The sequence below is a fragment of the Scyliorhinus canicula genome, chromosome 21, assembly GCF_902713615.1.
Source record: "Scyliorhinus canicula chromosome 21, sScyCan1.1, whole genome shotgun sequence".
Taxonomy (NCBI): Eukaryota; Metazoa; Chordata; class Chondrichthyes; order Carcharhiniformes; family Scyliorhinidae; genus Scyliorhinus; species Scyliorhinus canicula.
In genome coordinates, this window is record NC_052166.1 from 55,002,892 (window position 1) to 55,018,160 (window position 15,269).

The following is a 15,269-nucleotide window of genomic DNA, read 5'->3' on the forward strand; positions in this document are numbered from 1 at the left end:
TTCGGGCAGCACGGTGGCACAGTGGGTTATCCCTGTTGCCTCACGGTGCTGAGGTCCCAGGTTCGATCCCGGCTCTGGGTCACTGTCCGTGTGGAGTTTGCACATTCTCCCCGTGTTTGTGTGGGTTTCGTCCCCACAACCCAAAGATGTGCAGGGTAGGTGGATTGAACACACTAAATTGCCCCTTAATTGGAAAAAAATGAATTGGGTACACTTAATTTTTTTTTAAATAATAAATTGAGTGTTGCGTTTCCTACTTTACAACAGCAACTGCACTTCAAAAGTACTTCATTGGCTTTATAAGGGCCCTGAGGTGACTGGTGGTCGTGAAAAATGCTAATAAGTGCAAGTCTCTTTTGTATTGAGACGTCTTCACTATTGTACTTCCATCTAGTGTTCACAACTAATTACTGCAGCAAATGATCAATGTAATGCACTTTACAGAGCATGTTGTTTATGCTTACTTTACATGATTTATGTAACTTTAAAACAAATCTGTCTGTAATGCCTATTTTTGGTTCTGTCAACCACCTGCTGCCCAAGTGTCATGTTTATCTGGTTGCAAATTCTTACTCGTTTCTGACTCTTTCACATGACATCCCTGGAGCCTCTCTTTGTTGCCTCCCACTAAATCCATGCTGGTGTATCTGCTGGAAGTCAATGGAAGTTAAGTTCGGAATTGTGTTCGCGGAGTTGGGTGAGGCAAAAAATAACCCCTTTGCGCAGTCAAAAACAGAACATTCTGGAAAACCTCAGCAGGTCTGGCAGCATCTGTGGAGAGAGAAACAGAGTCCGTGTGACTCTGCTACGGAAGCTTGTGTAACAGCTGTCACGCTCACCTGTGCCTATTTGCACTCAGGGATTACATGGTCTGCATCACTTGATGTCTTGTGTACACCAACAATCCCCAGTACCTCGCCTGTCTATTTGTTTTGTAAATATTTTTTGCAGGTGTTGGAACCAACAATTCTATGGACACGTGCTTGTAGCATTAGAATAGTGGTTTTAATATACTTACAACAGAGCCAGCCTGTTAGCCGTTGAACTTTCGGTGAACTGGCCGTCTGACCCTGTGGCACTGATCTTTATACAGCAGCTCCCGGAGGAGGAGTCCTGGGCGGAGCCAAGGGAGAAGTCCCGTACAATTCTCGAGCATTCCCAGAGCTACTCCCCCTGGAGGACAGGTAGTGCAACTGCATTTACAATATAGGCACATGTATATACAGGTTATAATCCCGTGTGAATCACATTCACCACAGCAGGATATTTGTGAGCGTCGAGGATGAGAGATCTTAGTCAGCCATTTTGGAGCTAGTTTGAAGAAATTTTTGAAGTTCTCGGCCCCAGAGCACCATGGATGCTTTGTCACTGAGCATATTGAGTAAGAAGTCTTACAACACCAGGTTAAAGTCCAACAGGTTTGTTTGGAATCACTAGCTTTCGGAGCGTAGCTCCTGCATCAGGTGAGTCTCATCTGATAAAGGAGCTGCGCTCCGAAAGCTAGTGATTCCATTTAAACCTGTTGGACTTTACCCTCATGTTGTAAGACTTCTTACTGTGCCCACCCCAGTCCAGCGCCGGCATCTCCATATCATGGGTATATTCAGGACTGAGATTGACAGATGTTCGGGACTTGAGGGATATTGGGATAGGGCAGGAAAGCAGAGATCTAAAAATCAGTCATTACCTTAATGACAGAGCAGTTCACAGGGGACTGACTAGCCTTCATCTGCTCCTCTTTCTTATACTCTGCTACCTCAAGAAGAGTTGCCTATTATTTACTCAACACAGCAACACGAGATGGTTAAAATAAGAGACATACTAAAGGCCAAAGAGAAAATGCTGGAAAAATCTCAGCAGGTCTGGCAGCATCTGTAGGGAGAGAAAAGAGCTAACGTTTCAAGTCCAGATGACCCTTTGTGAAAGCCCGGACGTTATCCAGACGTACTTAAGACCATGGATCTGAGGAACAGGATCTGGGGGACAACCCGAATCACTCAAATAAATAATTATCTAGTCCAGAGCGGGCATTAAAAGTAGACTGACCTGTCATTCCATGATGGCAGGAAATGTAATCTGTGGGACATGTTTGAATAACGGAGCTGTGGAGATATGTAGATATTCGGAACCTTACTTGATTATTTTTGGGTACCATGGAGAAGAGATGCAGAAGTGCCCTTGGTGTTCTGTATTTGTGCTACATTGCTATGTTCATGCAACTTTCAGCTGGTTTTTATAATTAAATAGGGTTGTGTGGCTGAAAACAATAGCACATATAGAGACTTCACAGATGACAGAGGGTAATGATCTTTATTTCAAACTGCAAGAACCTAATTCTAAATCAGTCCTCAACTCCTGATGTTTACTTGGACAGCTTTAATCCCTTGGGATATTAATTGTTTTCCAAGCCAGAAAAACATATTCGGAGCCAAAATAGCTGTCTTTGAATCTTATTTGTGAAATGTAGGGCGGAATTCTCCGCACTCACGATGGGACGGAGAATAGCGGGCGGCATAAATTTTTACGGCCACGCTGGTCCGATGCCCTCCCGCTATTTCCCCCCCCCCCCCCGGCCTGCCTCCCGACACGAATCGCTGCCCGCCGTTTTTTTACGGCGAGCAGCCATTCACCCCTGGCCGATGGGCCGATTTCCAAGGCCTTTACGACCGTTTTTATGAACGTAAAACACACCTGGTCTGACCGTTCGTAAAAACGGCCGTAAAGTCCCGATCTGGGGAACCATGGCACCGATTGGCACGGCAGTACCACGGCCGTGCCAAGGGTGCCATGGGCCCGCGATCGGTGGGCACCGATCGCGGGCAGCGGGTACTTACCCCGCGCACTCTTTCTCCCTCCGCCGCCCCGCTGTATCCATTCGCGGGGCGGCTGAGGGGCATACCGGCCCGCGGATGCGCGGGTTTCACGCATATGCGTGATGACATCATCCGCGCATACGCGGGTTGGAGTCGTCCAATCCGTGCATGCGCGGCTGACGTCATCTGACGCGTCAGCCATCGCTAACTCTGGCTAGCGGGCTTAACGAAATTCGTTAAGCCCGCGATGCCGGAGTTCACTGCCGCGCGATGCTAGCCCCGACCGGGGAGCAGAATCGGTTCCCGTTCGGGGGGGCGGAGGCTGGCGTCAAACCCGCCCGTTTTTGACGCCAGGCTCACGATTTTTCGCGGGTGCGGAGAATCACGTCCGTAGTTTTCCATTTTTTTTTGTCTTTGATGGTTCCTGCTGGGCTTTACACAAAAGTGCAGCACTCACTTACAACCGGGTCCATACCAGGTGCTGACAATCTCCTCACAAACTGAACTGGAAAACTGTACAAAGTGAACAAACAGGCTAATCATTTAACTAATGCCTCACAATGGTATCCGAACACAGAAGCGTAATCGGAAAATTCTGTTTGCAAAACAATATTAGTGCTTGATCATGTGATAAAATGTGACTTGGCTCATGATTATCATTAACCAGCAAAGAGAAATGGAACCCTTGTACCATTTCACACCATTCACAAATTTGGTATTATCATTATAATAGCTATTGGCACAGCTCCAAACCAGCAATATTCAATTGGGTCTAACATTTTAAATAAAGTTAAAGTAACTGAAGCATTCCTCGGGAGAGTTGGCGAGGAGAAAGAAATTTCAAATTACAATACATGTTCTGGGGGTGAGAGAGGTTGGAGAGCTTCCGGGGGGTGGGTGGGTGTGGGGGCTGATGCGACCATCAATTCACACGAGATGATGAGTAGAAGTGAACTGTGGTTTTAATAAGCTAGATCTGTGCCTGCCTGCGACTGCTCTGTACTGAGTGCCGCCTACAGGCTGCAGATCTATATACCACCCCCGAGAGGGTGGAGCCATAGGCGGAGCCCACAAGGCCATTAACATAATACAATACAATATAATACAATACAGTGGTGAATGGTAGCAGCAATACGTTCACAGGGGGTTCGGGACCCACTTGAGGATAGCAAGGGTTGAGGTGAAGCCGGACCTTATGGTGGAAATCTTTGGCATGTAGGAGGTGCCAGAGCTGCTGGAGGAGAAGGGGGTCGGTGTCGTGGCCTTCACCTCTCTGATTGCCCACTGTCGGAGTATTTTGAATTGGAGGTCAGTTACGCCACTGGGGGGTCGGAACTTGGCTGGGAGATTTATATGGGTTTCTCTGGTCGGAGAAGATCGAATTTGCTTTAAGCAGGTCGGAAGAGGTACACTGGAGGAGGTGCATGTCCATTTTTGAGGAGCTGTTCGTGGCCGGGTGGGAGAATAAAATGGAACAAATGTACAAACTGTATACTTTGCTTTGATTGGATGTAGAATGGTATGTGGTGGTATGACTAGGAGGTTTATGGTACCTATCTGCCATTGGTGCCGAGCACTCGCTGCCTATTGGTTCAGGTCGGTCATGTGCCTCTCTGCTGATTGGTTGAGGCCAGTCATGTGACTGCTCACCCATTGGCCGAGAGGCAAGTAGTCCCTCCTATGAGGCGGGGTATAAGACCCCGTAGGACCCGGTAGTCGGCTTTTCTCTGTAAGTCGACTGCCGGGCACACAACTAGTTGATTAAAGCCTGATATATGGAACTTCTTCACAACTTGAGTCCAATTGATGGTACATCATGGTGTTATTGCTGAAGTTCAGAATCAAATATCTTAAAAAAAACACATTGCAATTGCACTCCTTCCATTTAAAACATCCAGTCCAGAAACAAAATTATTTGCCACATCACGAAGAAAGCGAATGAACTGCAATTTCTCAGCACTTTTGGCGAAAGGTGGTATTATCAGTGGAATTCATTAATCTCTGATAGAAGCTACTATTTTCTGTAATATGCTTCGAATCAATGAATTTGCTGGATTAGGTAGAGATTAAGGAAATTAATTGAGCGCATTCAACAAAGGGCAGGAAATGTCCAACTGGCTTATCCAGCCTGGTCCATCCAAACATGTTGCAGGTTTGCACTTTCTCCCCGTATTTGCGTGGGTTTCATCCCCACAACCCAAAGATGAGCAGGGTAGGAGGATTGGCCACGCTAAATTGCCCCTTAATTGAAAACAAAATGAATTGGTTACCCTAAATTTATTAGAATAAATAAATAAATTAATTAAATTGAATAAAATAAAACATGTTGCAGGTTACGTTGACTGTGAACCCCCATACAATGACCATCTCCTACAAGGGAGGATCTAGCCACCGCCCCTTGACATTCCATGGCATCACCTTCGCTGAATCCCCCATTAGCAATATCCTGGGAATTACCATTGATGAGAAATTAAACTGGAATAGCCATATTAATACTGTGGCTACCAGAGCAGGCGAAAGGGTAGGAGTCCTCACCTCCTGACCCCTTTAAACCTGTCCACCATCTACAAGGCACAAGTCAGAAATGTAATTTGCTGGATGAGTGTAGCTCCAACAAACTTAAAAAGCTCGACACCATCTAGGACAAAGCAGCCGCTTGATTGCTACTCCTTCCACAAACATTCAAACCCTCCACCACCAACATACAGTGCCAGCCATGTTTACCATCTACAAGATGCACTGCAGTAACTCGCCAAGGTTCCTGAGGAAGCATTTTACAAACCCACAACCACTACCATCTAGAAGGACAAGAGCAACAGATACCTGGGACCCCACCACCTGGAGGTTCCCCTCCAAGTCACTCACCACCCTCACTTGGAAATATATCGTCACTCCTGCACTGTCGCTGGGACATAATTCTGGAACTCCCTTCCTAACAGCACAGTGGGTGTACCTACACCTCAGGAACTGCAGTGCTTCAAAAAGGTAGCTCATCACAACCTCCTGAAGGGCAGCTAAGGTTCGGCAATAAATGCTGGCATAACCAGTAATGTCCACATCCCGTCAAATAGAAAAAAACACTGTGAGCCCCCCACTGACGGTCACATACACTGTGAATCCTCACTGATGGTCACATACACTGTGAGCCCCCCATTGATGGCCACATGCACTGTGCACCCTCACTGACGGCCACATACACTGTGATTCCTCACTGATGGCCACATACACTGTGAGTCCTCACTGATGGTCACATACACTGTGAATCCTCACTGATGGTCACATACACTGTGAGTCCTCACTGATGGTCACATACACTGTAAATCCTCACTGACGGCCACATACACTGTGAATCCTCACTGACGGCCACATACACTGTGAATCCTCACTGACGGTCACATACACTGTGAATCCTCACTGACGGCAACATGCACTGTGAATCCTCACTGATGGCCACATACACTGTGAGTCCTCACTGATGGCTACGTACACTGTGAATCCTCACTGATGGCCACATACACTGTGAATCCTCACTGATGGCCACATACACTGTGAATCCTCACTGATGGTCACATGCACTATGAATCCTCACTGATGGTCACATACACTGTGAATCCTCACTGATGGTCACATGCACTATGAATCCTCACTGACGGCCACATACACTGTGAATCCTCACTGATGGCTACATACACTGTGAATCCTCACTGACGGCCACATACACTGTGAATCCTCACTGATGGCTACGTACACTGTGAATCCTCACTGATGGTCACGTACACTGTGAATCCTCACTGACGGCCACATACACTGTGAATCCTCACTGATGGCCACATACACTGTGAATCCTCACTGATGGTCACATACACTGTGAATCCTCACTGACGGCAACATACACTGTAAATCCTCACTGACGGCAACATGCACTGTGAATCCTCACTGACGGCCACGTACACTGTGAATCCTCACTGATGGCCACGTACACTGTGAATCCTCACTGATGGCTACGTACACTGTGAATCCTCACTGATGGTCACGTACACTGTGAATCCTCACTGACGGCCACATACACTGTGAATCCTCACTGATGGCCACATACACTGTGAATCCTCACTGATGGTCACATACACTGTGAATCCTCACTGATGGCTACGTACACTGTGAATCCTCACTGACGGTCACATACACTGTGAGTCCTCACTGATGGCTACATACACTGTGAATCCTCACTGATGGCTACGTACACTGTGAATCCTCACTGATGGCCACATACACTGTGAATCCTCACTGATGGTCACATACACTGTGAATCCTCACTGACGGCAACATACACTGTAAATCCTCACTGACGGCAACATGCACTGTGAATCCTCACTGACGGCCACGTACACTGTGAATCCTCACTGATGGCCACATACACTGTGAATCCTCACTGATGGCTACGTACACTGTGAATCCTCACTGATGGTCACGTACTCTGTGAATCCTCACTGACGGCCACATACACTGTGAATCCTCACTGATGGCCACATACACTGTGAATCCTCACTGATGGTCACATACACTGTGAATCCTCACTGATGGCTACGTACACTGTGAATCCTCACTGACGGTCACATACACTGTGAGTCCTCACTGATGGCTACATACACTGTGAATCCTCACTGATGGCTACGTACACTGTGAATCCTCACTGATGGCTACGTACACTGTGAATCCTCACTGACGGCCACATACACTATGAAACATCACTGATGGCTACGTACACTGTGAATCCTCACTGATGGCTACGTACACTGTGAGTCCTCACTGAAGGCTACGTACACTGTGAATCCTCACTGACGGTCACTTACACAGTGAATCCTCACTGACGGCCACATACACTATGAATCCTCACTGACGGCCACATACACTGTGAATCCTCACTGACGGTCACATACACTGTGAATCCTCACTGACGGTCACATACACTGTGAATCCTCACTGACGGTAACGTACACTGTGAATCCTCACTGATGGCTACGTACACTGTGAATCCTCACTGATGATCACATAGACTGTGAGTCCTCACTGATGGTCACATAGACTGTGAATCCTCACTGATGGTCACATACACTGTGAATCCTCACTGATGGCTACGTACACTGTGAATCCTCACTGATGGTCACATACACTGTGAATCCTCACTGATGGCTACGTACACTGTGAATCCTCACTGATGACTACGTACACTGTGAATCCTCACTGATGGCCACATACACTGTGAATCCTCACTGACGGTCACATACACTGTGAATCCTCACTGACGGCCACATACACTGTGAATCCTCACTGATGGCCACATACACCGTGAATCCTCACTGATGGCTACATACACTGTGAATCCTCACTGATGGCCACATACACTGTGAATCCTCACTGATGGCCACATACACTGTGAATCCTCACTGATGGCTACGTACACTGTGAATCCTCACTGACGGCCACATACACTGTGAATCCTCACTGATGGCCACATACACTGTGAATCCTCACTGACAGCCACATACACTGTGAATCCTCACTGATGGCTACGTACACTGTGAATCCTCACTGATGGTCACATACACTGTGAATCATCACTGACGGCCACATACACTGTGAATCCTCACTGATGGCCACATACACTGTGAATCCTCACTGACAGCCACATACACTGTGAATCCTCACTGATGGCTACGTACACTGTGAATCCTCACTGATGGTCACATGCACTATGAATCCTCACTGATGGTCACATACACTGTGAATCCTCACTGATGGTCACATACACTGTGAATCATCACTGACGGCCACATACACTGTGAATCCTCACTGATGGCTACGTACAATGTGATTCCTCACTGACGGCCACATACACTGTGAATCCTCACTGACGGCCACATACACTGTGAATCCTCACTGATGGCTACGTACACTGTGAATCCTCACTGATGGCCACATACACTGTGAATCCTCACTGATGGCTACGTACAATGTGATTCCTCACTGACGGCCACATACACTGTGAATCCTCACTGATGGCCACATACACTGTGAATCCTCACTGATGGCCACATACACTGAATCCTCACTGATGGTCACATACACTGTGAATCCACACTGATGGTCACATACACTGTGAATCCTCACTGACGGCCACATGCTCTGTGAATCCTCACTGACGGCCACATACACTGTGAATCCTCACTGATGGCCACATACACTGTGAATCCTCACTGATGGCTACGTACACTGTGAATCCTCACTGATGGTCACGTACACTGTGAATCCTCACTGACGGCCACATACACTGTGAATCCTCACTGATAGCCACATACACTGTGAATCCTCACTGACGGCCACATACACTGTGAATCCTCACTGATGGCTACGTACACTATGAATCCTCACTGACGGCCACATACACTGTGAATCCTCACTGACGGTCACATACACTGTGAATCCTCACTGACGGTCACATACACTGTGAATCCTCACTGACGGTAACGTACACTGTGAATCCTCACTGATGGCTACGTACACTGTGAATCCTCACTGATGATCACATAGACTGTGAGTCCTCACTGATGGTCACATAGACTGTGAATCCTCACTGATGGTCACATACACTGTGAATCCTCACTGATGGCTACGTACACTGTGAATCCTCACTGATGGTCACATACACTGTGAATCCTCACTGATGGCTACGTACACTGTGAATCCTCACTGATGGCTACGTACACTGTGAATCCTCACTGATGGCCACATACACTGTGAATCCTCACTGACGGTCACATACACTGTGAATCCTCACTGACGGCCACATACACTGTGAATCCTCACTGATGGCCACATACACCGTGAATCCTCACTGATGGCTACATACACTGTGAATCCTCACTGATGGCCACATACACTGTGAATCCTCACTGATGGCCACATACACTGTGAATCCTCACTGATGGCTACATACACTGTGAATCCTCACTGACAGCCACATACACTGTGAATCCTCACTGATGGCTACGTACACTGTGAATCCTCACTGATGGTCACATACACTGTGAATCATCACTGACGGCCACATACACTGTGAATCCTCACTGATGGTCACATACACTGTGAATCCTCACTGACAGCCACATACACTGTGAATCCTCACTGATGGCTACGTACACTGTGAATCCTCACTGATGGTCACATGCACTATGAATCCTCACTGATGGTCACATACACTGTGAATCCTCACTGATGGTCACATACACTGTGAATCATCACTGACGGCCACATACACTGTGAATCCTCACTGATGGCTACGTACAATGTGATTCCTCACTGACGGCCACATACACTGTGAATCCTCACTGACGGCCACATACACTGTGAATCCTCACTGATGGCTACGTACACTGTGAATCCTCACTGATGGCCACATACACTGTGAATCCTCACTGACGGCCACATACACTGTGAATCCTCACTGATGGCTACGTACAATGTGATTCCTCACTGACGGCCACATACACTGTGAATCCTCACTGATGGCCACATACACTGTGAATCCTCACTGATGGCCACATACACTGAATCCTCACTGATGGTCACATACACTGTGAATCCACACTGATGGTCACATACACTGTGAATCCTCACTGACGGCCACATGCTCTGTGAATCCTCACTGACGGCCACATACACTGTGAATCCTCACTGATGGCCACATACACTGTGAATCCTCACTGATGGCTACGTACACTGTGAATCCTCACTGATGGTCACGTACACTGTGAATCCTCACTGACGGCCACATACACTGTGAATCCTCACTGATAGCCACATACACTGTGAATCCTCACTGACGGCCACATACACTGTGAATCCTCACTGATGGCTACGTACACTGTGAATCCTCACTGATGGCCACATACACTGTGAATCCTCACTGATGGCTACATACACTGTGAATCCTCACTTATGGCCACGTACACTGTGAATCCTCACTGATGGCTACGTACACTGTGAATCCTCACTGACGGCCACATACACTGTGAATCCTCACTGATGGCCACATACACTGTGAATCCTCACTGACGGCCACATACACTGTGAATCCTCACTGATGGCCACATACACTGTGAATCCTCACTGATGGCTACGTACACTGTGAATCCTCACTGATGGTCACGTACACTGTGAATCCTCACTGACGGCCACATACACTGTGAATCCTCACTGATGGTCACATACACTGTGAATCCTCACTGACGGCCACATACACTGTGAATCCTCACTGATGGTCACATACACTGTGAATCCTCACTGACGGTCACAAAAACTGTGAATCCTCACTGATGGCTACATACACTGTGAATCCTCACTGATGGCTACATACACTGTGAATCCTCACTGATGGCTACGTACACTGTGAATCCTCACTGACGGTCACATACACTGCGAATCCTCACTGATGGTCACATACACTGTGAGTCCTCACTGATGGCTACATACACTGTGAATCCTCACTGATGGCTACATACACTGTGAATCCTCACTGACGGCCACATACACTGTGATTCCTCACTGATGGCTACATACACTGTGAATCCTCACTGACGGCCACATACACTGTGAATCCTCACTGATGGCTACGAACACTGTGAATCCTCACTGATGGCCACATACACTGTGAGTCCTCACTGATGGCTACATACACTGTGAATCCTCACTGATGGCCACGTACACTGTGAATCCTCACTGATGGCCACGTACACTGTGAATCCTCACTGACGGCCACATACACTGTGAATCCTCACTGACGGCCACATACACTGTGAATCCTCACTGACGAACACATACACTGTGAATCCTCACTGATGGCCACATACACTGTGAATCCTCACTGATGGTCACATACACTGTGAATCCTCACTGACGGCCACATACACTGTGAATCCTCACTGATGGCTACGTACACTGTGAATCCTCACTGATGGTCACGTACACTGTGAATCCTCACTGACGGTCACATACACTGTGAATCCTCACTGATGGCTACGTACACTGTGAATCCTCACTGACGGCCACATACACTGTGAATCCTCTCTGATGGTCACATACACTGTGAATCCTCACTGATGTCCACGTACACCGTGAATCCTCACTGATGGCCACATACACTCTCACTATATACTACCTTCCGCTGTATCTGCCCGAACCTTGCACACAACTTGGCGGCATTCATCCTTCGGAGCACCTCACACCTCGCCCCCTCCTCCATACACTTTCCCAACTCTTCCTCCCACTTTGACTTGACCGTATCCAGCGGTGCCTTCTCCTGTTCCAAAATAGCCCCGTAAACCGCTGACACTACTCCAGTACTACCCCCTTCTCCAGTCCCCCAGTCGTCAGCACCTTCTCCAGCAATGTGGAGGCCGGCTCTACCGGGAAGCTCTGTATCTCCTTTCTGGCAAATTTTCGAACCTGCATGTAACCTAGCCAGTTACTTAATAAAGGTTTAGCGTTGGATGTTTTCCCAGAGGTTCTATCACATGGCTGCCAACCCCTTGCTCCCAGCCACCCTGTCCAAACAGCCACTTCCTTCTATTTGCAATGTTTTTATAACCAGTATCATCTAGAAGCTCAACGGCAGCAGATACCTGGGACCCCACCACCTGGAGGGTCCCCTCCAAGTCACTCACCACCCTGACTTGGAAATATATTGCCGTTGCTTCACTGTTGCTGGGGCAACTCCCTGGAACACTCTCCCTAACAGCACTGTGGGTGTATCCACACCTCAGGGACTGCAGAGATTCAAGAAGGCAACTCACCACCACCTTCTGAAGGGCAATAGATGCTGGCTTAACCGGCGATGTCCACATCCTGTAAATTAATTTTAAAAATGGATTATTGCTGAAAGAGACATGTCAAAGCTTTTCGCCATGCATTCACCAGGAAACTTTGCAAGAATAATTTTCTCTTTAAACTGGTATTCTTATAGTAATAATCTTTATTAGTGTCACAAGTTGGCTTACATTACAACACAATGACGTTTTTAAAAAATGTTTAAAAAAAATTAGAGTACCCAATTATTTTTTTTCCAATTAAGGGGCAATTTAATGTGGCCAATCCATCTATCCTGTACACCTTTGGGCTGTAGGGGGTGATACCCACGCAGACACGGGGAGAATGTGCAAACTCCACACAGACAGTGACCCAGGCCCGTGATTGAACCCGGTTCCTCAGCGCTGTAGGCAGCAGTGATAACCACTGTGCTCCCGTGACGCACACAATGCAATGAAGTTACTGTGAAAAGCCCCTAGTCACCACACACCGGCACCTGTTGGGTACACAGAGGGAGAGTTCAGAATATCCAATTCACCCAACAAGCACGTCTTTCAGGATTTGTGGGAGGAAACCGGAACACCCGAAGGAAACCCACGCAGACACGGGGAGAACTCTACACAGACAGTGACCCAAGCGGGGATTCGAACCCAGGTCCCTGGCGCTGTGGAGCAACAGTGCTAACCACTGTGCTACCGTGCCCATGCTTGCCAAATGTCCTCATGATGACTCTGATGTACCATCAATTGGACTCGAGACACGATGAAGATCCAAACTGTGGCTTTAATCAGCTAGTTGTTAGCCCGGTGGTCGACTACAGAGCAAGGCCGACCCCCGGGAACTCTGGGTACTTATACCCCGCCTCAGAGGCGGGGTCCACTTGCCTATCGACCAATTGGTGAGCAGCCACATGACTAGTCCCAGCCAATCGGATGAGAGGCACATGACCAGCCAGAGCCAATGGGAAACCCATGCTCTGCACCAATGGCAGTGCTCACATTCATACCACCACATTCACCCCTTGTGGAGAAAGAAGGCGGGGGGGGGGGTGTAAGTGGAAGAGAGAGATGGGTGGGGGAGGGGGGGTCAGAGGACTGGTGGTATGAGCAGCGAAAATCGAGAAAGGTGGGCTGCCCACTGGCTCGTGGAAAAAACAATACTACTACTACTACTTAAGGTGCAACAGAATAATAACAAAGTCCAAAATGTCCCATGGCCGCATCAGATGGAGATGATCAGCCTGTCGGGTGCCCATTGTGTTCTAGAGGACCGTCACAGTGGAGCCGGTGACGTCGGGCCGATGGTCATTCTGGCCTCCGGGAGCGTCGGTCGTAGATGTGTCTCCGTACCCGGGGCCGGTGGTGGAGGCGCTGTAATCTGGGGAGAGGGGGCATGGGCGCTGGGGCGCGGGGGGTGCTGGGGGGAATTGGGGTTGGGGGTAGATGTTGATGTAGGGGGAGAAGGCCGCACGCCGGCGGGTGCCAGGTCCTGAAGTGAGACCGTATCCTGCCGACCGTCGGGATACTCCACGTACGCATATTGCGGGTTAGCGTGGAGTAACTGGACTCGCTCAACCAACGGGTCGGACTTGTGCACCCGCACATGCTTCCAGAGCAAGATGGGCCCGGGAGTGGCCAGCCAGGTCGGGAGAGGGGATCCTGAGGACGACTTCCTGGGGAAAACAAGAAGACGTTCATGAGGTGTTTGATTAGTGGTAGTACAGAGGAGAGACCGGATTGAATGCAGGGCGTCGGCGATGACTTCTTGCCAACGGGGGATAGGGAGATCTCTGGACTGTAGGGCCAGCAGAATGGTCTTCCAAATGGTGCCATTCTCCCGCTCGACCTGACCGTTAGCCCGGGGGTTATAACTGGTCATCCTGCTAGAGGCTATGCCCCTGCTGAGCAGGAATTGACGCAGTTCGTCACTCATAAAGGAGGACCCCCGGTCGCTGTGGAAGTACGCGGGGTAACCGAACAGGGAAAAGATGGATAGGAGGGCCTTCATGACGGTTGTTGTGTCATGTCGGGACAGGGAATGGCGAAAGGGAAGCGGGAGTATTCGTCGATAACACTCAAGAAATATGTGTTACGGTTGTTGGAGGGGAGGGGACCCTTGAAGTCTATACTGAGACGTTCAAAGGGCGGGATGCCTTGATCAGATGTGCTCGTTCGGGGCGGTAGAAGTGCGGTTTGCACTCGGCGCAGATGTGGCAGTCCCTGGTGACGGTCCTGACTTCCTCAACGGAGTAGGGCAGGTTGCGGGTCTTAATAAAATGGTAAAAACGGGTTACCCCTGGATGGCAGAGGTCCGTGTGGAGGGAGCGGAGGCGGTCGATCTGCGCGCTGGCGCAGGTACCGCGGGATAGGGCATCGGGAGGCTCGTTGAGCTTCCCAGGACGATACAAGATATCGTAGTTGTACGTGGACAACTCGATCCGCCACCGCAAGATCTTGTCGTTCTTGATCTTGCCCCTCTGTGCATTATCGAACATGAAAGCTACTGACTGTTGGTTTGTGAGGAGGGTAAACCTCCTGCCGGCCAGATAGTGCCTCCAATATAGCACAGCTTCGACTATGGCCTGTGTCTCCTTTT